Source organism: Anolis carolinensis, chromosome 3 (genome assembly GCF_035594765.1).
Source record: "Anolis carolinensis isolate JA03-04 chromosome 3, rAnoCar3.1.pri, whole genome shotgun sequence".
NCBI classification, from domain to species: domain Eukaryota; kingdom Metazoa; phylum Chordata; class Lepidosauria; order Squamata; family Dactyloidae; genus Anolis; species Anolis carolinensis.
In genome coordinates, this window is record NC_085843.1 from 213,481,404 (window position 1) to 213,508,283 (window position 26,880).

The following is a 26,880-nucleotide window of genomic DNA, read 5'->3' on the forward strand; positions in this document are numbered from 1 at the left end:
TGTGTCCTCCTGCTGACAGAAGGGTGTGACAGGGGGCTGGGGCCGGGGACAGAGGCATGGGCCCAAAGGGCTGCATCTTGGCCACAGGCCTGAGCTTGCCCATGCCTGGTCTGTAAGGTGTAGTAATTTCAGTGTTAGATTAGTGTTTTAAAAAACAAGGCTTCATATCTAAACTCAGCCATAGAAACTGACTAGAAAACCTTGGACAAGTCACACACTCTTAGAGAAAGGCATTGGCAAACCTCTTCAGAATAAATGTTGCCATATGCTGCAGCGTTTTTTTGTTTTGTTTTTTAAACCTGTAGCAGCTATATATCCTTAAATTTTGTTCTTTTCAAAACCAATAAATTTGCAATTTGTATATAAGGTGGACACACTGGATTACACCTCAGAACAGACTGAGATAACTATACAGCTAGTTCTCTGTGGTCAAGAAGAGAAAGCATCAGACAGTAACACAGGTACAAGACTCTCAAAGCCTTAGAGGAATTTCAAAATTGTTAAAGCATGTAAAAACAAAGCTGATTGGTTGGGCCACACCCAGTTACATTTAGGTCTCTGTGCAGGAACAAACAGAGAGGAAGTTTTGCTCCTGGGCTGCTGGAAAGAAAACATTTCATATGGACACTTAAGGACTATTTGAATATCTCTCAAAAGGACATTGTGGAGTCAATGCAACTGTCACATGACTGTATATATGTTGCTCTGCATTTCAAAAAGTAAAATTTCCTGTTCTTTAATGATCATCTGCATGGTATATTTTTTATATCCCGCCTATCTTCATTACCGCCTTTCCTCTTATGAACCTGCATGATCTCTTCGATCTTCTGGGGAGGCTCTCCTCTCTTTCCCACCACTATCACAGACTCAGCTTGTTGGAACGAGGGAGAGAGCCTTCTCTGTGGTGGCCCCTTGTCTTTGGAATTCCCTCCTAAGGGAGATTAGACTGGCCCCAACCCTGTCTGCCTTTGTTAAACAGCTAAAAACAGTATGCATTTGAACAATCAACAACATGACAGACCCCTCTTATTTTCTTCCCACCTCATCCTATCCCAAATGATCCCAGACAACTCGTCACTTTGTCCAGGCACTTTATTAAATGGTCTTGAAACTGCACTTTTTGATTTGACTGCCCCATTTTATCCAGTAGTGGTGATTGTTTTTATCATTATAATTTATCTGTTTATTTTGGTGCTCATATTGTTTTACTGTGTTTTAATTTATTATTTTATTGGCTGTTGTGTTGTCACTGTTTATTTAGTTATTTATACTTGTTTTAACTTGCCATGCTTTGTTTTTGATTCTGGGCTTGGCCCCATGTTAGCCGCCCCGAGTCCCTTTGGGGAGATGGAGGCGGGATAGAAAAATAAAGTATTATTATTATTCTCTGGCAAGACAGTGTGTCGACTGGTCAAATGTGAACTATGCTGTGATTTTCAGTTCATCTCAAAAACCACTTCTATTTTTGAAGTATAGTTTTGGTCAGTTTTTAAAACAACATGAGTACTATTATTTTTATTTGCTTGCATAGTGCTTTTTGAGTCTTACACAGCCACATGGGTCCTGGCTTTTGGGTCTGTAACTGTACTACAGTAAATAATGTTATAACAATTATTAGTATACCAGCACAAAGATTATTTTCAAATAGCTAGTTTTTCAATTTTATCGCACAATTTCAATTACTTCTTTTTCCAAACAGCTCTTCATTCTGAAATCCAAAAGTGGCTTGTAGAGACACAGAGCTTGTCAGTGGTGGCCTCTGGCTGTAGGATAGTTTCATTAGGGACATCTGCTCACAGACATTATTCTCTTTTCACCACAAGTTTAAGGTATAGCTTTTTTTCCCTTGAAGCATTTTCACTCTTTCCTATTTTAACCATGCTTGCATGTTGGTAGTTTTTACATTCTCCTTAGCTGGTTTCACAACCGTATGTTTTTACTGCATTTTACTAAATTGATTATTGTTACAGTATTAGTCATGCCGGCTTTGAATTTTTCAATATTTTTTTGCATTATTTGAATTTGCATTTGTGTCTTATGTTGAGTTTTTAGAACTTTCTATTACAACATGGTTTTATTTTTTACCTATATGACACTACAAAAGCTTGTTTTCTTGTGTTATAAAAACAGTATATATAGGTGTGTGTGTATATATATATATATATATACACACACACACACACACACACACACACTCAAACAAAAGCTTGCATAGATGTACCATTTAGTAAAAATATTCCACTAGGAACACAGCATGCCCTCCATTATGCCTGATGAGTTGCATTAGTATCATAAAGCAGGAGCAGGGAATACTTTATCCTGATGAGAAAATCTGGAAAATCACTTCAGAAGGTAAATTCATCAGAACTGATATAAAGTTTTGATTATCTAAGGATGCAATGATTTTATCAAATCACTTGGAGAGATCATGCAAAGGAACCTACTAAATAAAACACAGGAAAATTGATGTTTCATATGCCTATATCAAAATCTCCATCAAGAAAATTTATTGCAGAGTAAACATGACAGTGGTGCAAGGCATAAATAATGGCATAAATGAATTACATTTTGAATGCCTATAACTGACATTGGAAGAATGCAATTATCATACACACACACACACACACACACACACACACACACACACTCACACATATAGGTTAGGGGTGATGAAAACTAAAGCTCGGGATTTTTAAGTACAGCTAATATATATATTAGCTGTACCTGGCCACGCATTGCTGCGGCCCAGTCTGGTTCAATGAAAAAAACTCAGAAAAAGGTTCTTTCTCCTACCCTGGACCTTCCCAGATATACAAAGAGAAGCCTCCCACAGGATGGTAAAACATGTGGGTGTCCCTTGCGCAACATTCTTGGTGATTGCCAGTTCTCTCACGCCAGAAGCGGCAAGGCTTTTCAATGCTTTTTAAGTTGGCAAATTGCAACATTTCTTGCAGTTAATAAAGAACACCACTCAGAAAACAGTGGATTACAAGACATGAAACAATGAGAGCCAGCTAACACCTCCCAATGAAGGATTTCCCCAGGCAGGAAGTAGTCAGGTTTTGAAGCAGCAAGGCTATGTAATGCTAATCAAGTTCGCAAATTGCAACATTCACACTTGCCTGTAGCAGAAAAGTGTTCTTTCTCCCACCCTGGACTTTCCACAGATATATAAAGAGAAGCCTTCCACAGGATGGTAAAACATCCGGGTGTCCCCTGGGTAACATCCTTGCAGACGGCCAATTGTCTTACACAAGAAGCAGCTTGCTGTTTCTGAAGTCACTTCTGACACCCTTTCCATGACTAGACCTCAGAGCCTTGGCCTCGCGTAACTCCTTGTGAGTGGCACGGAGGTGGGCTTAGCTGTCCCTTGCGGCCCCACCCACACCAGTTGCTTAAGGATGGAAACTGCATGGCCGTAGCTTGTGCCAGGGGAGGAGCAATTTGTTAAGACAGTTGCTAAGGGAGAAGGGGAGTGCTTGGCTGTTGTTAAGGGGAGCAGCCGTCTGTTAGGATGGTAGCTAAAGGAGGAGGAAACTGATTGGCCATTGCTTAGGGGTTTGATTTTACCTTTCTCAGGTGTGTCAGGTTTTTGAGAGTAGGCTTAATATTCATGGCAGTTCAAATGCTATGTTGTGTCCAAATTTCATAGTAATCTGTGGAATATTTTAGGAGATATGAGGTCCCTCACTGATGGACATTACATTTATATATGTTTTTTCCTGAAAATGTATTTACCTCCAGGTTTGTTTTCCCCATCTCTTTTTGTTCCTCTTTCTCCAAAGGAGATGCAACTGTAGTTCAGAAGCGAGAGCTGATAAACTGGGCATTTTTCAGAACTATACTGTAAATATACAAGGTCACTGAGTGAGCACTACATTGAAAAGACAGCTGAGGATGAAAATTGTTTCAATGTGTTAATGGATTGACACACACGCACACACACACACACACACATATTACATATGTGTACATCACATGTAGACATTTTGTTATGGTTGAGCCTTCTGGCTCCGATACTAGGAGACGAGGTCGTAAGACTCCTCGAGAGTCAGACTCTTTTGAGGAGCGCGAAAGGAAACGGCTCCGGGACATATTTGCAGAACCAACAGACGAAGACTCCTTTGAGGGTTTTACCGAGGGAATGGAGGAAGAGATGGTTAGCTCAGAGGAGGATGACATGGAATGGACTCGTGTGAGGGAGGATTTGGGTGTCACTGGCAATGATAGCATGGGAGGCGACTGGCGGGTTGCAGGATCGGACCCGTGGACGGGCTGGAGGGATGGAACGGGATCCACAGCTGGGGATGCTGTGGGGCGTAGTCAAAGGTGTTTTAGTTCTGATGAGGATGATGATGAGGAGGCACCTGGAATTAGGATAGCAGCTGACAGCGATGAGGAGTTATGAACTGGCATAAAATGGGGTCTAGAATCAATGGCTAATTGCGTTGGGCAAGGTAATCTGGACGAACGCTTGGGCTCTTGTTGGGGAACTTCCTGAAGACGGGTGTGATTCGTTTGCTGGATACGTAAGTTACCAAGGACACTGGGCATAGACGGCGGGAGGAACTGTGTGGGCTTTTTCTGTGCAACTTGTGTTTAATCTTGATAGCTTGGACCTCCGTCGTCTTTTTGACGGACATTATTTGCCTACTCTGGATTGACGCTGGACTGACTGACTGACTACGACTCTGGACTATCCCTTCTGTGGCTATCGGTGGAACTTGTGGAACCTTAGACGTCTGCGCTTGGCTTTCGACCTCAGACCGGATTGGGACCCTGCTGACCGTCGTTACCCTGATTGATGTGCCTGGACCTGGTTTTCGCCCGTTGCACGGAGGAGCAACAGCCCGAGTTACTTCTGTAGCTCTTGAATAGCAGAGGGGAATCTGCTGCTGGGTTTTGTGTTCATTTTGACCTTTTGTTTACCAGTTTTTGTTTGTTTAATTGCCAGGCTGAAGTAAGCACCTTTGATTTAACCCAGATTAAACTCCTGTTTAATCCGGTTTATTCTTTTGAACTGTTTAAACTCAAACGAAGCTATTCTTGTTACTTTTCATACTGAAGGCAAGTGTTTGCCTAGTCTTTTGTTTCCTACGGGCAATTTTTAGTTCTGTAACCTCAATAAACTGTGTTGTATTCTATTTGGTGGCGTTCTGTCTTTGACACATTTCCATAGGAAATCTTGCAATAAGCCATCCCTTTTATTTGGAAGACATACGATGGATAGGTGGATGGATTGATAGGTATAGAGTAATCTTAGAATTTCTAATTTGAATGAGAATATTATTGAAGAAAGTCATGACACCTGTTTGGGGTATAGAATCACCTATTTTTAGAAGATATAGACTAGAAATTATACTACCATAGGATAACAGTGATAAACTGGATAATTTCGGTAATATATCTTGAAAATGCTCCTGCAAAATGCTAGGTGGGTAAACCAGAAAACCATTTACCCAAGATTGGCCAAGGATGTACATCCCAGCCTGACCTGATTGTATAAAGGATGGGTAAGTGTGTCAACTTTGCCAACCTAAGACCTTTATGTAGCAGTTGCCAATACCTAGAGATATAGAGGTCAAGGTGAGGTGATGATTCCACACCCCAAACAGGTGTCATGCTCAGCACTCTCGAACATCTATCATGAGTCAGGGCTCAGAGGTAGAATCTGAAGGAAGCCCTATAACTCTCCATGTTGAAGGGCAGCTTCAGGAAACACAAGGCCAGGATTCACTAGCAGCTCATCCATCTGCTAAAGAAACAACACAGCTTCCAAGTCCACAGACTGATGAACAGAGAAAAGAGCATAACAGAGACAGTCAATGAGGCTTCTTGCCAGGTAGCATGGCAGGCACTCCTGATCAGGAGCAGCTGGTTGCAGGCCATATAAGCTCCAACTCTGGCTGGTGTTGGTTGCTGGAAGCAACTTATCTGCTTTCTGGCTGGCATTCTTTTTCCATGACTTTTGAGATTCTGATGCCTGAAGTGCTCGCCCAGCCTGGACCTTGGATTGCTGACAATGCTGTTTGTTTTTCTGAACCTGTACTAGCTTGATGTTTCTGCCAAATGGGCTTTCACAGGCAAGGACACTTTCTGAGCCCAGGTGATAAATGGCCTTTGACTTAGTTGGTCCTGAAATGAATCTGAGTGTAGTAATAAGAAATGTTTTTGTATAGTTAAATCTAGTGCACTAGCTGCACCTCTTTTCTAGAGATGTCTGATTTGGTTATATTGAAACATATGTAACCTGTATTTCATTTGGTTATAGCAGTGTTTTCTAAATATGGTTACCTTTTGAATCTCTGCTTGTGCAAAATACTAGTACTATACTATTGCCTAGACACAGGGCCCTTCCACACAGTCATATAACACAGAAAATAAAGGCAGATAATCCACAATTACTGCTTTGAAATGAATTATCTGAGTCCACAGTGCTGTATAATCCAGTTCAATATGGATTTTCTATAGCTGTGTGGAAGGGGCCAGAGTTTCATGGCACAAACTTGTTCCTTGTGACAATTTAAATTGCTGTCTATTCATTCCTGGGCACAGGTCATCATCCTATTTATTATTACAAATATCTCTAAAACTTAGGTTCAAACTCTAATAAGGGGACATCTCCTTATAGACTCATAAAATCATATATTTGGATATTTGGATAACAACTCCATTCTGCCATGCAGGAAAACACCTGAGATATGTCAATTCAACCTCTGTTTAAAAACCTCCAGAGAAGGAGACTCCACTACCTTCCAAGGAAACATATTTCAAAGTTGAAGAGCTCTTGCAGTTTTTTAAATATTATTTATAAAAACTTTGAAAATTCCCCAAAAATTAATGGATAAGTGAAATGTTCTGAAATTGGGTGGGCTAGCAGTGGTAAATTTATTCTACCATTGTAGCAAGTTTCATTTCAATAGCTTTAAAATGAGGGAGAAAGGGTTTTCCCCAATTAAAGTAATTATGTGCAATTATTCTAACGAAATAGTAACAAAATTTTGTTACTCTCATTATAGTAACACATTTTTCACTAACTATACTTTAGAAATGAAATGCTAGCACCCTCCATTTTTGTGAAGACTTTTGAACCATTTTTAATGGATCACATATCTCTATTTCATGTTATGAACCGCCTTTACCGAAAGATAGGTGATTAAATATATAACTAAAATATATAAATAAATGTTTCATTTGAGTTTTCTCTCTTTATAAACAAATATTTTATATCTTGTTCATAAAGATAACAAATGGAAAGAAAAAACAGGTTGCAGTTCAGTACAATACAGCAATTTTAAGGCTTTTTTAAAACTAGAAGTTTATTTTTTTTGAAGATCTGTCTAGCAAGAATCCAAAAGTAAAGTTACTAAAACAAAGGCAGAATTATAAAAATAGAGAACATGAGAGAAAGAGAGAGATCTGACTGGTTTTCCCCATCGCATGTTGTATCTCTCTCTGCTTAAGCTGTCAAGAGTTATATGTGGCCCACAGAGAATAACACCATAAAATGAAAAGTCCAGTGTCAAGACTAAGGCAAAAATCAATGCAAAAGACTTGTAAATGAAATCCTACAACTGAGTGATGTGTATACTAAATTGGCAACTTTTTTTAGGCAACAGTGTGGTTGAGGTTTATGAATTTATTTTGTAGGCCCATTGATGATGGATAATAAAATGAGGCATACATTATTATTATTCCCAAACATTCATATGACTATTTTGCTGCTTTGAAGTATATCTTGCCTTCCTTGGTAATAGCCTTTTCAGATACTGAAAGCTGAAAAACACTGAGACACATTCTATACAGGATGATGCACAAAGTGCTAATGGTACTTTTATATGTAAGAAGTATAAATGACATAATACCAGTTGATGAATAATGGTAGATAACAACAATGTCAAGTAACAAAAAAAGAACTAATTTTAAGACTACTTTGCTAGTTTAAATTACAACATGATTTTATCTGTAATAGATTTCTGCAAAGGAGTAGGCAGCAAAACAGATAAGACATTATCTGCAGGACAAATTCATATGACAAGAAGATTATTTTCTTGGTTTAGCCTAAGAAAGCGGCAACCATAATTTGATCATAATAATCAATAACTCCTCCAATATAATTGCCCTTATCATATCATCCTAGGTTTGTATTCCCAAAACAGCTTAATAAAAAAACAACAACAACAATAATTTCTCACCCACCTCTCCTCATGGCTTGAGTTGGGTTACAACATTGCTAAAACACAATCAAAATACACAGTCATTAAAAACACTCCATAGAATACACATATCAAAACATATTTCCATGCATATTAAAATACACAAAACAAAAGTTAGGCATAGAATGGAAGTTTAAAATTCATCATTAGAACTGTCCGGGTAGGCCTGCCAGAAGAGATAGGTATTCACTTCTGTCTTAAATTCCGACAGCTGATCTCACTGTCTGAGCTCTACCAGCGGTTGTTCCACAGTCATGGGTGGCTGATGAAAAGGTCATCTGGGTGGTGGTTTTGGCAAGCTGGAACTGATGCCCCCCCCACCCCAAGATGACCTCAGTGTTTAGGGTGGATTGTACAGGAAAAGGTGATCCTGTAGGTAACTTGGACCCAAACCATGTAAGGCTTATTAACACCTTGCCCAGAAACTAATTGGCAATGAGTGGAGTGACTTTAGGATAGGGTGGATATGCTCACTTCTGGGTGTTCCTGTAACCAATCTGGCTGCTATAATTTGAACCAACTGGAGTTTCTGAACTTAATATAAAGGTAGCCCAATGTGAAGCGCATTGCATATGTCCAACCTTGAAGTTACCAGTACATGCACTACCGTCTTATGGTTTACTTCTATAAGCATTTCAGTACAGCAACTAAATACTTCACAATCATGGTCTCAAAGGCCTACTGTATTTCACTGATTCTAAGATGCACTTTTCCCCAAAAAATGAGATTCAAAAAACAGTGTATTTTAGAATTGATGGCATCCTAAAATCATGGTCTTTTTTTTTTTAAGAGGCTCGGGAGTGGTGACTAAGAGAATGGGAGGTCAGACCCAGGAAAGCCTCCTTTCTGCTGCTGCCACTGACTCCCCAGTCCTGCATCTTTTGCAACATTGGCTGGGCGCTCCCTATGTGTACACTGCTTCTGCTGACCTTGGTCACTGCCATTGCCCCAGTGTTGTCAAGTTTGTATTGAAGGAAAAGGATAGGGGTAGCAATGACAGCAGCAGTAAATGAGAGAGTGGAAGCCTCTCTCTCTCTCTCTCTCTCTCTCTCTCTCTCTCTCTCTCTCTCTCTTCCTGAAGGCAGCACTGGCCAGGGAGTGAGGAGATGGGAACACAAAGCCCTGTGAACCAGGAATTTGAGGTGGTGATGCTCCTGGCACAGGCCTCCTTCTTCCTGTCCCCTCACCACTGCCACCTCTACATCTGATGGAGAGTCTGGAATTCTCTCTCTCTCTGCAGCCACCTCCACTCCAGATAGCAACAAGCAGCACAGAGAGAAGTCTAGACCCTCTATTCAGAGTGGAGGCAGTAGCAACGAGGTAGTGAGGAGAAAGGAAAAAACAAGCCCTTTGTGCCAGGAGCAATGGAGAGTCACTGCCACCTCACATTTCTGGCACAAAGAGGTTCCCACTCTCTCTGCCACTGCCACCCCCCTCCAATAATCTCCCTTCAAGACAAACACAGAAACATTGTGGCAATGACACTGACTAAGGCCAGAAGTGTACAGAAGCTACATTCACATTGGTTGTGACCAGCCAGTAGTGGGTTGGGGAGGTGGTGGCAACATTGGGCACAGGGTTGAAGAAGGCTTCCAATGGCTGGGCAGGACAGTTTGGCAGCTGGACAATGATGCAACTGTGTAAGCCGCCCTGAGTCCCCCCGGGTGAGAAGGGCGGGGTATAAATTCTGGAAATAAATAAATAAATAAATAAATACAAAGAAATTGGGACGAGGACTAATTTCTTTTACAAAAATTGGGGCTGTCATAAAATAAGTGGGTCCTAGAATAAAAAATCCTCCTCCCTCAAAAAATTGGACCTCAAAAATCGTTTGGTGTCTTACAATTGATGAAATATAGTAATACATCTTTTGCAGAAAAACCTGGCTTAAATCTAGTTGTTAATGCCATCTACAGCAGTGGTGTCCGACCTTTGGTCCCCCAGGTGTTCTAGATTTCAGCTCCCAGAATTCCTGAGCTGGCCAGGAATTTGGAGAATTGGAGTCCCACCCTAAATAACTAGGGGATCAAAAGTTGAACACTGATGTAGAATAAACTCACTGGAAAGTTGTAAATCAATAATTTATTTATTTACAGTATTTATATTCCACCCTTCTCACTCCGAAGGGGATTCAGGGCGGATCACATTATACACACATAGGGCAAACATTCAATGCCCATAAACACATCAAACAGAGACCGAGACAGACAGACACAGAGGCAAGTTAACCTTCTCCTGAGGGGATGTTCGATTCTGGCCACAGGGGGGAGCAGCTGCTTCATCATCCACTCTGACGGCACGTCCTCATTCCAGGTCATAAATTAGTTAACCTTGCCTCCCCACTTTTTTTTATATAAGTGGTACCTTATTTCCTACTTGATAGATGCAACTATCTTTCGGGTTGCTAGGTCAGCAACGAGCAGGGGCTATTTTTTATTTTTAATTGACGGGTGCTCACCCCACCATGGGCTGGCCTCGAACCCATGACCTCATGGTCAGAGTGATTTATTGCTGCTCAACAGCCTGCGCCACAGCCCGGCCTGTGTCATAATCCTATCCCCTAGCTGTGTAATGTCACAAAACTTTTTTTAACTTTTAAAGTATTTATTTAATTATTTCAGGATTTCTTTGTAATATTGCGTGAAATGTTTATAATGCAAAAAGCATTTTGCAAAGTATGTTTTTGTGCTAAAAGGATGTTATTTTGCAAACAAACATACATTTTGTACAAAACTAATGGAAATAAGTAAAAAAAGGTCTATTGGTCTTCTTAGTCTCACTCAGTGCCAATAAATCCCATGTCAGTTGACAGTTTTTTGATGAAATGTCTTAATGAGTTGAGAGCATTTCTCATCAAAGGTAAGACCATTCGTTAATATTCTTCATACACAATATGAAATTGTAGCTAGTGCTCACAAGGAAAGATAAATCATTAATAAAATAGGTAAAGAGTACATGCTCCTGGAGTGCATTTTCTTTGTTTTTCTCCAAAAGATGTATTCATTTACATTGGTCATGGAAAATAATACTTTTACAAATTCCAGACACATTTAGATTTAGTTTTGCTTTTGTATCTTCTATTTAAATAAAAGCTTCTGTGCCAAGAATACTCCTTCTATTTTGAATAATGGAATTTACAGTGTTCCCTCAGTACTTCGTGGTTCGCTTTTTGCAGATTTGCTGTTTCACAGTTTTTCAATAAACTCTAAAAGAATATTATAAATCATAAAAAATTACAATTTACAGCCTAAGGAAGGGGGGAAGGAGAAGCCGAAGGGAGAGAAAAAAGAACCCAAGTGGCAATGGGGTGAGAAGGAGGCGATTTACAACACATGATTGGTTGATAAAGACTTAAAATAGTGTATAACTACTATAATAATGTATAAATATATAGCGTCCCTACTTCGCGGATTTTCACTTATTACGAGTGGTCTTGGAACCTAACCCCCGCAATAAGTGAGGGAACACTATAAATTACATGGGATCGAAAATCTGAAGATACAACTCTCTCTGTTGCTCCATAAAGGCCATCCATGTTTTAACATCATTAGCCATGACATTTGACAGAAGGAAATAGATGTTTTGTTCCAGAGCCCCAGAAAATTATAAATTTCAATGTATCTTTTATAGAGATTGAAAGAGCAAAAATATTTGTAAAATAGCCAAAACATGCTTTTTGACTGTTGAGAAATGCTAATGAGAAGAATATTGGATTGACAAGAACTTTGTAGTTTCAAACGTATTCTGTGCAAGGTCTGTCTGTCATTGGTTGGCACAGGAAACAGCACAGGTAGCAGAATTTTCTTCATGAAAGTAATATTTTAACGGAGAAATAGTAATTTCTGTGGAAAAAATGTTTTCTGTGAAGACAAACACTGAAATTGAGAATTCATTCTGCAGAAAATCCCCACCATTTTCTGAGCATTTCATGCACAGGAGCATTGCAATTTTATTTTCCACAAAGAAAATGCTGTTTTCTGTATGGAAAGGTTTGTGTGAATTTTGCACAGAATAAGTCCCAAATTGTGACTAGCCTTCAAAAACTCAGTGGTTTTCCTGGAGTTTCTCACTATGTGAAAAAATTGCTGAAATCATTAACCACTACCTTTGAAAAGTAACTTCTGAAGAATTACATCTCCAGAAATACAAATTCTAGGAAAAACAGAAGAGATTAGTTGTTTATATCACATGACTTTACAGTTTCATTTGTTACAAACTGTACCATTAATATGTCAAACTTGATAATTCTATACAGTTATTCACAGAGTATTTTATGTTGCTAATTTCATAAAATGACTTCCGATCTGTGATGGTGCTAATATTGCATTTCTCCCAGTTTTCCAAATAAGTTTTTTTGTCCATACATTGTATAATGTATTATCAGTTTATGAAATCAGGTGATGCAGCTGCCTATTGTATGTTACTTCTGCTTTTCCCATAGAATTTTGGTATGATTTTTACAAGGATTTTAAATCTTCTATTCCATTTCGTAAGCCATGCTAGAAGACAACTTATTAATATTTTAATTAAGATAAGGTTTTTTTTTTTTAAAAAAAAAAAACCCTCATAAATTGTGATGGGAAAAGCTAACATGCTATTTACAGGCAATAGATAGTTACTAGGCTTTCCATTTCCCAGGTAAAGAAGACGGATCAACCTGGGGTTATTCTACCCTGAGCTTCCTTTAAAAGGCCATTTTTTCTCCCTTGGTTTAGAAGCGCTGGAGTGGTGCCTCCCCCCCCCCCCAATGCTTCAATCTCCTTTCTGCTTTGGGTTTAATGCTTCATGAAAGCTGTTTCTATTCTAGAGGCGACAGGAGCTGCAGGCTTGTGAACTCTCTCGCTGCAGCAGGCAGTTTTCCAAGGCATTTTAAGGAGGCTTCCCATTTCCCAAGTAAGGAAAAGGGATCAAACTGGAGGTATCCTACCCCGGGCTTCCGTTAAAAAGTCCTCTCTTCTCTCTTGATTTGGAGGTGCTGGAGTGGTGCCTTTTTCACCTCATGCTTTACTTTCTAGCGGCTGCTTTTCTCCTTGCACTCCACATGCAACCAAAAGCAGCCGGTTTTCAACAACCAATGTTCTGTTGTGGCTAGTAAAAAAATGGAAGTGGAGCCCATGCCATTACGGGCTTCCAAACAAACAGAATAAGCTAAAGACAAACATACATAACAAATTCGTGCACAAGCCTAATAGTTACAGCAAATTACACTGTTTTCAATGCAAGGATGGCAATGCATAGCTTCAATGACACAAAACTGCTAATGAGTCTTCTTGATACAATATATTCAACCACTCATATAATATACTAATACAATCTATAACCTACATAAATATTTAACAGTTAAAAAAACATTCACAGTATCACTTGCCACAGTGCTTTTTAACTCAGAAGCACCAATAATTGCTGTACAAAGCCAGAAATGCCAGGCTGCCTACTGTTACATTTTGTTTCTTGAAAATGCAAACCACATCGAGAAAGAATAACTGCACTTCTTTGGCAGGGCACTCCATTGTTTGAGCATTATTCACATTAACTGCATACAGACAAATAACAACAACAATAACATAATTCTATCCTGAAGAGAATTCTAGAACATGTGCAATGTGTCTTGGAAACATTTATCGCTACTTACAAAGAGTAACTATTTCAAAAAGAATGTTGTTGTTTTTTTGTTTTTGTTTTTGTTTTGTTTTGTTTTTTTTTAAAAGTCTATTCTATCATTCCTATACACAAGAAGCCCAATGACATCATTGTTCAAGAACCTGCTCCCAGTTTATTTTTTTCTTCCCTACCAGAATGGTTGATTCCTGTAAAAATTAACAAGAATAAGAATACATAGCAGAAAATAAGGTGTAAAAATTCAGAATTACAGATACTCTGCAATGTTGACTATGACCATGACTAATAGTTGTGAAATAAACAATACATGTTCCTTCAATAGAAAAACAAGTATTTTATTATTCATATAATTTATTCTTTGTTCTTAAGAATTATGTAAGATTACTCTAGATCTTGCACACTGTTATGGGGACTTCATAGTAACCACTGATAATAACACTGTGCTGTATTAAAATAATGATACTACATAATATGGGGCTGGTAAAAGTCCCACCAAGCGGGATCATTTCTTGTTTATAACTTTTTTACATCATTAAAATTTATTCTGTATATAACTAAATTTTTAAAGACAGTTTCAGTAACCACTGAAAACATTATTTAGTTCATTCCCATCAAACACCTTAACCCATGTATGTGTGTGTGTGTGTATGTATATGTATATGTGTGTGTGTGTGTGTGTGTGGGTGTGACAAAAGAAGTAATGTGTGGGTGAGAAACAAGTAAAACATTCTTTTGGCTGAGGTAAAAATGCTGTAAAATAAAATAAATAGATAAAGGTAAAGGTTTCCCCTGATGTTAAGTCCAGTCATGTCTGACTCTGACTCTGGGGGTTGGTGCTCATCTCCATTTCTAAGCCGAAGAGCCGGCGTTGTCCATAGACACCTCCAAGGTCATGTGGCTGGAATGACTGCATGGAGTGCCGTTACCTTCCCACCGGAGCAGTACCTATTGATCTACTCACATTGGCATGTTTTCGAACTGCTAGGTTGGCAGAAGCTAGAGCTAACAGCGGGCGCTCGCTCCGCTCCCCGGATTTGAACCTGAGACCTTTCGGTCTGCAAGTTCAGCAGCTCAGTGCTTTAACACACTTCGCCACTGAGGTTCCAACTCTATGTTGGAGACTGTATGTTATTTCTCTGTACTTACTGTTTTCTGTATTCTCCCTTTTCAATTATTAATCCTCAAGTTGAAAATAAAAAAGTTGTTCTTGTTTTAACTTTTAATTTTTCATGTTTTTAATTTTTTCTAAATTTCTTACAAGTATTTCAGATGCACAGATTTATGCATACCTCTACTTGGACTGCCAAGAGGTAAAGTTCTGATGGTTTGTAGATTCAAATTATCTTTGGGTAATTGAAATCAGAAATAGGCTTATAGAGATACACATTTCAATAGCTTGCACCCATACATGTCCTATCAAATTCCTCTTGCTTGCTGTACTTTTTAGTTGGGCACATACAACCACAGGAGTACAGATCCAACTTTATTTTTTCCATGCCCTTGTGTATGTGACACTGGAAACAGATTTGATTTGGATAGGTATCGGCCATTAGGTAGTAATTTATTTGAGTCAACAGTATACAAGATATAGCCTTGAAATGATATAGCCCAGGAGACTGTGAGCAGCCCTGAGAACATTGGCAGCAAGAGTAATATAAATTTGACAAAGAAATGAATGAAAAAATGTTAATCGTCTTGCTAAAGTATCAAGAGCACTTTATCAGTAGAACAGCCAGAACATTTTGCCAATCATTCTTCCTATCATCTTTTTCTATAGGAAAATTTTCGTAAGACTGAGATACTCTTGCATTCAACTCCCCACTTTGCCCCAATGTATCTCAAGGAACAGATAGGCATTATTCCAAAAACTATCCTATCAATCTCTATGGGCTTCAAAACATGTATACCCATTAAAAACTGGAAATGGAAAATATATTGTTTTAAATTTTTTTCATCCAAATTACTGCAATTTTTTTCTTAATTCTGTTTCATAGGCCCTGGGCACTGTGCTTAAAGTGCCTAATGAATAAGTCAGCCGTAAATTGGAAGCTTTCTTGCCAAAAAAATGCATTTCTCAAGGCCTGTTACAATATAATGTACCATTTGTCTCCAATATATGTTCAGTTGTAAAAATTACCCTAAAAATTTAGAATGTTCCTGTGAAATAAATGATACATAAAACAATGCACATGTTTTAAAATATGAAAGGCTAATATGGACCTAAATGAAAGAGGGAAAAGAGTATTTATGTAAGTTTTGCAAATACAAAATAAACTAGAAATAATCAATTTTAAAAAATGATGCAACAAGCACAAGAAGAGAACCCAATGAGGATTCAGAGAAACTCAATGAAATAAAAAAAAGATGACAACAACAACAACAACAACAACAACAACAACTTTATTTATAGACTGGCCTTTCTCCCCGAGGGGATTCAGAGCAGTGAACATAGAAAAAGGCAAAAATCCAATGCCGTAATCAACAAATGCATCACTATTTCTGCACATATTTCCTTACTTGCTTTAAGCAGAAAACCACAACTATATAATTTCTAGCAAAACCAGCCAATGCATCAGGACACCCAATTTTAACACAGTTACAATTCTGAAACATTAAACATTAACCATTTCACACAAAAAGATAATTTATCCAACAGTGGGAAGACAAAGGAAACCTACACTTAAATATTTGATGTGTATAAAAAAACAGTGAATTTATTATTGAAAGACAACAAATAGAAAAAGAACTCACTGTTTTCTGTTAGGTGTCCTTTTTGTATAAGAGTTTCCGGTAGAGGAAATATGTTGTTAGCTTTTTGTTTATCACTTTATGTGCACTAAAAGACTTCCACTTGCCTTGTAGCCTCCCTCTTCACTGTATCTTTTCCATCACTTGACTTCAGCAAAGACATTCAGAGCAAACCAATAGATGACAGTGTCTGTGAAAAGAAGTATCAACAAATGCCATAAAGAAGCAATAGGGGGTAAAACTTCAGTGCTTGAATGAAAGATAAAATTGGTATACTAATGCAAAATTCCTAAGAGTATATCCAAATATCTTCTAGTCTTCTGGTCAGGAAGGCACTGTAGTCTTTCTCTAATTTTTCAATGAAGAAGAATAAGAGAAAAATCTCAAGAAAAAAACTTGAAATAATACAACAGGGGAAAAATGCAACTAATAGTTCAACAACACTGAGTTTAATATCTAAGTACCAGTTTGGTCCTTTCACCTTGACTTAATCTGGATGAGAAACCTGGAGCCTGCAGATGGGTAATTTAGAAGTGTATTGTACACTGTTTGAATATCCTCTTCTAATGTGTGATAGTTCTGATCCAAGTCAGGGCCTCTTATAAGGAAAAAAATGAAAGCAAAACAATTGAACAGCACACTATTCATTTAATATTGGCCCTTAGTGATACATTTATATCCATAGAATGTTGTCCAGTTTTGGTGGTGACTCCTCTCTTACAGATGTTCATCATATGATACATACCTAATCATACACTATCATTAACAGTACATATTGCAAGTTAACCAGGATTCCTATTAAGTGGAACTATATTATAGCTACAAAAATAATACTGGTATACCTTAGCCATTTTTAATCATGTCTATGGAGTGGTCCCATAATAAAGTAATATTATTTAAATTATAACATATGTATTGCATGTGGCTAGGAGCTAATAGTTATTATTAAATTATGTATACAATAAAGCATCCCAATTACATAAGATAAATTTAATCAATTGCTGAATGGTAGGTCAACACCAATGAATCCATTTTTTTCAATAGGTCTAATTTTATTTGGTGTAACAATTTATTAGGCCTACAAATCCATAGAAGTACAGGACAGTAGCTAAATGGCTCAACACACTGGGGGAAACACTGTATTGTGAGAACTTTAATGGAAAGAGAATAGATTGCATTAACATGCCCTCCCAACCATTTGGCTCCTTTCAGGTATAAAAAAAGATATAAACATGCATCTAAATCCATTGCTATAAATGTTTAAAGAGAAGGGAACCAGTAGTTCCTAATCAAGTTGACCATACATTCTCTGGAAGAACTTTACTTTAAGAATGCTGGCACTTTTCCATAAACAAGAAGGGATAAAATGAACAGGATTTTTTTATTGTGACATCATAATGCAGAAAAAGCTAAATAGAAAGGAAAAAGAAACATTCCATTAAATAAAGAAGAACAAACAATAATGATGTTTTTCTAATATGGATGAGCTTCCTTTCAAAGTGATCATTCCTCCAAAAAAGTGGGAACACACAATTAGACATAAGGAAAGATTTGCTGACATCACTATTAATCACAAATTATGGGCCAAAGCAGTAAAAGATGATTCCATAAATGTTTATACTTGACACAGATCAAGATATATCAGATCAACTCATATTACATTTTGGCACAATATTTTCTAAACTTCAAAGAATATTTCACAAGTACTATCATGAAGTAATTTATTTACATAAACCAGTAGTTATATAATTTACTATAATTATATAATTAACAGAAAATAAAGAAAGGAAATTGTAGGGCCAAATAATGTCCTGAAAACTGAGAAGTTGCTACAAAAAAAATCTGACTTCCTCCTAAAAGTCCAGACAGTTGATAAAAGATTAACTATTTATTTTATTTGGGGGGGGGGGGGGAGGAGAAGCAATGCGAGATAAGACAGAAATAGATCTACAGGGCATTCAATGACTTTTTCACATACCTTTTGGTTTTCATAATCAAATATTAGAATAATTGAAGTAATCAATTACACTTAGAAAGAAATGACATCTTTCAACCAAAACTTTTAAATGAATGTCCACATATGGTATGGCTGGTTCCCTCTTCAACACTTATGATATCTTAACGTGGATTTATGAAATCCTAACTGCTGGGAATTCATGTTTGTAGTCAAGAATGTGACTCTAAAAATCTACATTCACTGCTTGCTAACGGAAACATTTCTGAGGTGCTAGAGATTGAAGTGCTGGACAATAACATCTATATCATGTTGCAATTCATGGGATATATTGGGACAAGGAGGGGTTTCTCCATCTGCACATTGTTAAGACATCTTGTGATCAGGAGCACAGTATAAATGTTATTTGCCATGGCTCCCTTCTCCAGCACCTCAGAAATCTTCAGTCAGTGTACTGCCAGGCTGTGAAGGTACGTTTTGGGAGAAGTCACAGTTACAATGGCATTGTGTTATTATTGTAGTTATGATAATAATGCAGGATCTCAAGCCATTGTGCATGTAAACTTTTTTGCAACTTTAAAGTCTGACTGTTATTTTTCTTTACCATTTTACTGAATTACAACTCACAATATTAGAATGTGATGCTGATTTATATGTTTGAAATGGAATATTTATGTCTCCCTTTAAAACCAACTAGAAAACACCAATTAGACTTTCAGAGTATATGGCGGACTTCATTAAAAGTTCGGGACATAGTGTTTGGAGATTTACATTAAAAAGAAATCAGGGAGTTGTCAAATAAATGTTTATTTTATAATGGTACAAGGTGGAACACTTGCAGGATGGAAAGTATCAGTGACTGGCCCAGTGAGGCAGCAGTGGTGCTTTCCCCTCTTCATGGAATGACCCTCACCTTATCCATGGGTCATTCCGAATTCCATAATTTTGTCTCTAACACTTGTTCTTGACTTATACATGGCAATCATTTATGTACATATATGGCAATCATTCTGTATACAGCATCCACTAAACTAGAGAATCCACAGGAGCATCGCTAGATGCTTCTCCTACCCACACCAGAATGGTCATGGAACATTTTAGATGCCTAACTCTGTGTGCGTGTGTGTGTGTGTGTGTACTGAGAACACGGGTGATACCTATTTCCATGTGTAATATTGTACTATATTATGTTGTACAAGATTTTAGCCTCAGTCTGATGGATTTCATAATAAAAACCCCAGTCCTAAACAAATTTAGACAGAATTCAGTGTTTTGGACATAAACATAGGTTTAAAATACATTTGCTCATTATATAATTTAACTAACTCAGTCAATTTCATCTGCAATATACTGAAGCTTCGGGGGGGGGGGGGGGGGTCACATGAAAAAGAGATTTAGAGAAAAAAAATATCCCCCCCCAGGTATTAGTTGGACTCCATTCAAGTATTAACAGTATTTAAAATGCGCTAGTATCTTAAAACTTCATCAAAAGAGACAAAAAACTTGCTTAAAGGAGCACCAGGAATTATTACTACTGAATAAAAGAGGTACAACTCCAATAATGGTCTACAATTGATCACAAGGACATATAAACTGAACACCCAAATGCTTCTAAGTGAATTCAATTACCTGAGAAGTGAAAAAGTTAACGAATTGAAGATCCTGCTATGGAACCATTTGCACTCAAAGAATAAACTACAGATAGCATTCTATTCTGGCAGAGCACAGACATGATGATAAATCTTTTGACAAAAGCTGTTAGGACAAATAAGAAAGAAATTCCTGACAGTTGCTTTATGTGTTATAACAACTTTATTGCACTATCCATCGACAGAATACAATACAATATTATACGTCACATACAATTTTTGTCATCCAAAGAAAGAAAATTCCGCATCATGCTCAATAGCAGTGGTACTGTAACTAATTATGATAAAATATATACTAATTAAAGCAATGTAAACCTGAAATAAACCTGAATAGTGCACATTTTATGTATAAAAATAACAAAAAACCCCAACAACCCAGGAACCATGAAAGAGGGTGCTATTTTCCTAAACTCTCGGAGTATATTTAAAGAAAGAATTGAATGGTTTATAACATATAGGATTGATAATCTTTTATTTTGCTTTTTAACTCAAAGTTGTCTCTATAAGTATGTAGCAATATTTGTATATGTCAATGCCCCATCCACAGCCAAAGGGCAAAGCCATGAGGCACCGGGAGGAAAGGGTAGTTGGAGACTCCCATGGAGGAGGCCAACATTGTTTGGGGCCAGTTGGCTTCACCAGCCCCAATCACGTGGTGAGAGGCAGATCTAGAGACTATGTTTGAACCACCCCTCCATCCTCCTTCGCTCAATGTACAGTTTTGTTAAGAATAAAATGACAGAACATGCACTTCTGCTTGAGTGTTCTAGATTTCTGATTTTATTTAAAAATTGGAATACCTATATTTTCACATATATAGAGATATTTCCAAAAAAATTCATTTGTATAAAATATCATGTACAAAATTACAAAATTTTGAATCATTTATGTTTCACAAAAAACCATAAAACATAAATATTTTCTTGTTTAGAATAACTGAATAAGTATATGCATGAAACAAAGTTTGTTTCACTGACCATCAGAAAGGAAAGGTGTCACTTTCTTGGTTACTCATGTGGACAATTTCAGAGTTTGGAATTCAGGATGATGGATGCTCAATTTGTATTTAAATGCAGATGGCTGTTTTATTTGCTATGAACAACTGTAGCATGACAGCAGTGCTAACGAGAAAGAAAATATTGGCTTCAATCATATTGATTAGTTCAAATTAGAGTAGCCTAGTGGTGAGTGAACACATAGGCAGATTCTGTTGATTAGCCAATAGAATTAAGGTTCTTATTTAAATAGCCAAAACATCACCTTCACGTTATTTACCTCTAATGACTTCCTATAATTAACCCAGATAATCACAATGCATGTGGCAATGCCCTATTCTTACATACCATACTGTATGCACATGCGTACATTCAATCAAACCAAAACAAACCATATAGCTTTTCTGTTCTCAATTGTGTTTGCCAATTTCTTGTACAAGGCTCATTAAAGCTCATTCTGCCTGAACATGGCATTTGGCAATTGATTTTTCTATTTGTTGTGCTGTATATGTGTGGGTTTGTTTTAATGGTTTATGTTTTAACTGGTTTTAATCCTTTTGATCATTCAATCTCTTTTTAACATTTTTATTTTGTATATTTTTAACAATATGCTTTTTAATCTATTGATGTAAACCACTTTGAGTCCCACACTGGGGAAAAATCAGAATATAAATAAAACAAACAAAGAGCATCCTTTTACACAAGCATTTCTCCATTCATCTACAACAACCTATCTCAAAAAACTGGCCCATTATGTTCTGGAATGGCCACCAGAACTGCCGGAATGGCCATAACAACATGACTTGTAATACTACTGCAGAATAAATAATGTATGTCTTCTCAGCTAGTGGTGTCTTTTCAGGTTGCTCAGAACGACAAAATAGTGTTGCCCCAGAACACACACGTATGCACAGCTGAGCAGACTCTTGTCAAACAGCCCACAAGTACATATTAAAAAAGTGGATCTGATGTCTGGCTGTTGAAGAGGAAGGAAATATTTATTTGATCCTGTGCTGGAAGAACCAAGCAAAGATACTAGTGTCATGAGATGCAGGAATAGAAGAATTTGGAGGAGATATTCTCTGTAGAGCAGATAGAGCCATCATGCAGTACGCCATTGCATGGAGAAGGATGAAAAAGAAGAAACAGCTCTAGAAACCTTTCATCTTCTAATCACAGAAAGCATTTATTACCATATAATCAATGGGGGAAAAATAAGCATCTGTTTAAGGGACAGAATGAGAAGAAACCTAACAAACTCACATTGAGAAATCCCTTTGACACTGCTTCCTTTTTGTGAAATATTATTGATATAACTGGATGATTCAGTTGTTTCATGGAAGATTTCCATTTCTTCTGTGTGGCCAGAAACATGGCTGCTTTTAAAACCAGATCATTGTATGAACTCAAGCCAAGAGCTTATCAAGAAAAAGAAAGGAAAACTGAAAAAAGCAGTATTTAAGATTGTGAAGCAGAACATTCTCTTTCTTTTCCATACACATACCCATTTGAGCATATTTGGATGCTCTTTATGGTCTTAGAGAGAATGCAACAGGTAAAAGAATCCAAAGAGGCTGTTTCAATATAATTTTGAAATATTTCTTGCAATTGAATTCTAAGAATTATGTTGGATTGCATTTTTAAAATAGTGTAAAGTTGTGTATGTTCACAGAACCTAACTACACTGACAACCCCATCATACGGGCAGGGGTATGGCTGGGGAAAGTGGAGGGAACTGTCTTATTTGTTCCCTACCACCTTTCCTTGTCTTCTGGGGGGGGGGGGGGCTGGCTATCCCAAATCATTTCCTGTCATTTCTTGTGGTTTCCTTGCTTCCTCCCCATTTTTTGCAGTTAGGCGATATCTCACTGGTAATATGGGGGCTTATACTTCAAGTTCAAGAATTTGAAGTATAGTCAACAATATACAGATATTTTAATTCGATGTCCAATCATTGCTGTAGAAGCATGACAATAGCATAGGCAATATCGATTGGGAGCAACGTTTTTCATTTTAAATGCAATATCCACATCTCACTCTAAGTATTATAACCCATTTAAAGTTGAAAAATGAGTTTCTCATAGATAACAAGATATTGGAACAAAAATCTATGTTTCATATTAATATCAGTCAAATTGGGGAAGAATAAGCAAATTTTGAATGAATTGAGACCTACAGCTATTCAGATCCCAAATTCTTTCACCAATAAAATTTTGAAGTAAGGTGAACTGCAAATGGAAACATTCTTATGCTGCAGCATATACTTTCCTCCCTGTTTAGTACTTTGATTTATATAATGTGTTTATACCATGCTCACACAAAATAATAATAATAAAAGTGAAAGATTTTCAAATTTTAGTAGAACAGGGCCATTACTTTTATCTATGTCTTTTACTATGTGAAAAGAAAGAAGAGAGACATTGAGACGTTCACATAATAATTAATTTACAAAGAACAGATGTGAATCATTAATAAGAAAACAGCAGACATGGAGGAAAGACTATTAAACAGCATGTACTGTACCAAGCAGATTGGCTTTTAAATTACTCACACTTGTTCCCTTAGTAAAAAGAAAAATAAATCTGACAGAACATAATAGAATTTTGTTACTTTAAATGAGCTGCTATGGGTCATTTTGTACAATAGCATATTAAATCTTAGAATACCATGTTTCCAGGTATTTCATTAAATATATTTCATCTTTAGATAGATATATAAATAATAACTATTAATTATGACCCAGAAACACCTAACAATCGGACAATATACAGAGATTACTAAAGGTGCAGGATTAAATTTTACTGATCTAATTATGCTCCATTTTATAGACATAGCTGCCAACTACAGTTCAGTCCCTACATAATCGAGAAAAAATTCTAACCCACCCTCCTCCCTACACATATGTCTCCTGCTAGCCCTCTAGATCGCCATTTACTAGTTTGGGTTGATGGGGAACAGCAACATGATACTTGATGATATATGTATATCTGGGGCAGATCTACACAGGCCCACTATTTCGGAACTGATCAATGGTAGTTTATACCAGCCTCAGGATGGGTCATACAGGCACTTCTTCAGCTGCTGTGAAGGAAGAAAGGTGCCAAGCAGCACTGAACTTGATAGCCAAGTGTTGCGGTTTGTGAAGAATCTGATGCTTCAGAGGATGAGGAAGGGGATTTCATAGGGTCTCCAGAGGGTTTTTTTTTTTGGGGGGGGGGGTGGAAGTGGCATGGAGAGATGTGTTAGTAGATCTCCTGGGAGTTCTCAGGATGTTAAAGAAAGCAAAATCTGTACCCATGAGAATCTGGCAGGAATTCTGCCATGAGAATCTGGGGGAATATGAGTCTTTTACTAGGTCAGAATGGCTACAGCTGTGCTGTGAGAACATGAAAGAAAGACAGGCTCACTTTTCCCAGCCACTTCGAGACAAGCAGTGAAAAAGCAGATATACAAGGAGTGATGTCATGGGAGGGAATTGAGGCTTTTAAATGGGCTTCAAGCGTATAGCTTTTTGTGAGAATATAGTTGCATTTCAAGTGGATACAACTCTTAAGTTCTATGTCCTTGCTTCAAGCGTTTGAGTTTCTGGGTTGTATGTCTTGTTCATGTTTTCTTGGTTAAGTTTCAAGTTTCTGGATTATAATTCCTGATCAGGTCTTCATGGTTTTTGGTCTGGATTATGCGTTGCTTTGTTCTCAAGTGTGGATATAATTTTGATAAAGTGTTTGGATTTTGCCATGTTTACCTGTATTGCCTCAAAGTGCAGTTACAAGCTTTTGCATTCCTGTGATTTGATTCCTGAAAATGAATGTCACTCAGTGACTATGGTGTTTCTGGATTTGTTTTTTAGATTTTAGATTGTACTTTTTATTGTAATTTTTCTTATCTTTTATGTTTTTCTTAATAAACTTTATTTAGTGGATTATCTCGTCCCTGTGGGATTTCTGGGTAAAAAGGTGTCCCACACCTGGGGCACAACACCAACATCACCGTAGATTATGGCCAGCTGATATTGCTAATTGGCTGAAATGCCCTCTATGAGTCAAGAAAGCTTAAAAAAACACTCCATGTCACCTACAGAATGGCAGGGGGCAACTTTTTTTTTTTTTTTGCAAGAGCAGGTTCACCTATTTCATAGGTTAGGGACCACATTGGTGTAAAAGAGAGAATAGGTTGATAAGTGGAGCCCAAGTTAATTTAGCTTGCAAATGCATTTTGGCTGCTGAATAGCTGTGCTGCCCCATAGCAAAAACATGACTAAACTATACTGTCAGCTCTTAACATTGATGGATTTGGTATGCACACCTGATTTAGTCATCATCCCCATCAGCAGTCTCTATCAACAGATTTGTGGGAGGTGCACAGCCAGATCTCCACTGACCCAGCTCCTGAAGCTGTGGGGAGTAATTGGAATAGCCATTCACCTCTCAATCCACTGCAAATGATTCATTTATCCTTTATTAGAGCAGGAGCCCCTTCTCCCACGGCTTTCAGGCAGCTCTGATAGCAAAGGCGATGGCAAGACCAAGACCGGGGAAAAGGGAAGAGATATAACGAGAGGCAGGATAACAGCACCCAGAAAGAGCTACAACCTCCTTCCTCTTTCAGAAGCAAGGAGAGTAACAGGTGCCTGGGGGAAGCACTAGCCAGATCACTCATTTTCCAAGAAAGGAATCAATCCTGGTCTTCAGGTGAGACACAGCAGCAGTACCTTCCTGTCATACAAGCATGCCCTGCCTACCCCCAGAGATATTTGTGGTTTTTCCAAATTTGAATGGCTTCTCTGCTCCTAATCTCCATGAAAGTGGAGGGTCAACTGCATATCAATTTTGAATACATGTTAAAGCTAGTATTCAAAAGTGATTCAAGGAGGGGTTCGTTCTTTCTAGGGCAAGCTTTCTAGGGCAGTCATCCATGCCACGGTCACGTCTAGGCTGGACTATTGCAATGCCCTGTATGTTGGCCTTCCGATGTCCACGACCCGAAAGCTCCGTATTGTTCAGAATGCGGCAGCCAGGCTACTCACAAGAACACCCATGAAATGCCACATAACACCAGTGCTGCAGCATCTGCATTGGCTTCCAACTGATTACCGTGGTCTATATAAGATGCTAGTTCTGACCTTTAAAACTCTTTACAGCCAGGGCCCATCGTACCTTAGGGACCGTCTCTCCTTCTCCCGTCATCGGAGGTCGCAACGACCATCCCAACAAGACTTACTTTATGTACCGGGTCCTAGAGAAGTGCACTTGGAAAGGACCAGACGCAGAGCTTTTTCTATTTCTGCCCCTGCCTTATGGAATGCCTTGCTGCCCTATATGAGAGCCGTGCGTGAATTAGGGCCTTTTACCCTAGCACTCAAGACCTGGCTCTTTACTAGAGTTTTTAATCTATGTTAATTTTATCAATATTTGTATGTATGTATTTTTATCCTTTACAATTTTATCTTGTAAATCGCCTAGAGCATCGTGGATGGAGGGCGATTAATAAGTAATTAAATGATGATGATGATGATGAAGTTTTGGGACCACAAACATGCACACAAGCAGTCCCAAAGAAACCTCATAGGCAATAAGAACTGACAAAACCATTGGCCCCTCATCAGATTAATGGAACTTGTCTGACGTTGAAAGATCACATCATCAGTAAGTGGGGCATCAAAAGGTAGAAGAAGTTTGTACTGACTACTCCAAGCAGTT

The 26,880-nt window shown here is 37.9% G+C and overlaps 1 protein-coding gene across 9 annotated transcripts in view; it reads right to left on the bottom strand.

The window, feature by feature from the left end:
• The window catches only part of pcdh15 (protocadherin related 15), a 1,032,943-nt gene that overhangs the window by 886,429 nt on the left and 119,634 nt on the right, over positions 1-26,880 (bottom strand). For all 9 annotated transcript variants that reach the window (XR_010005016.1, XM_062977492.1, XM_062977488.1 and 6 more), the window contains one exon: positions 16,587-16,773. The gene's annotated coding sequence lies outside the window, so the exon portion shown is untranslated. The remainder of the gene's footprint in view (positions 1-16,586; positions 16,774-26,880) is intronic.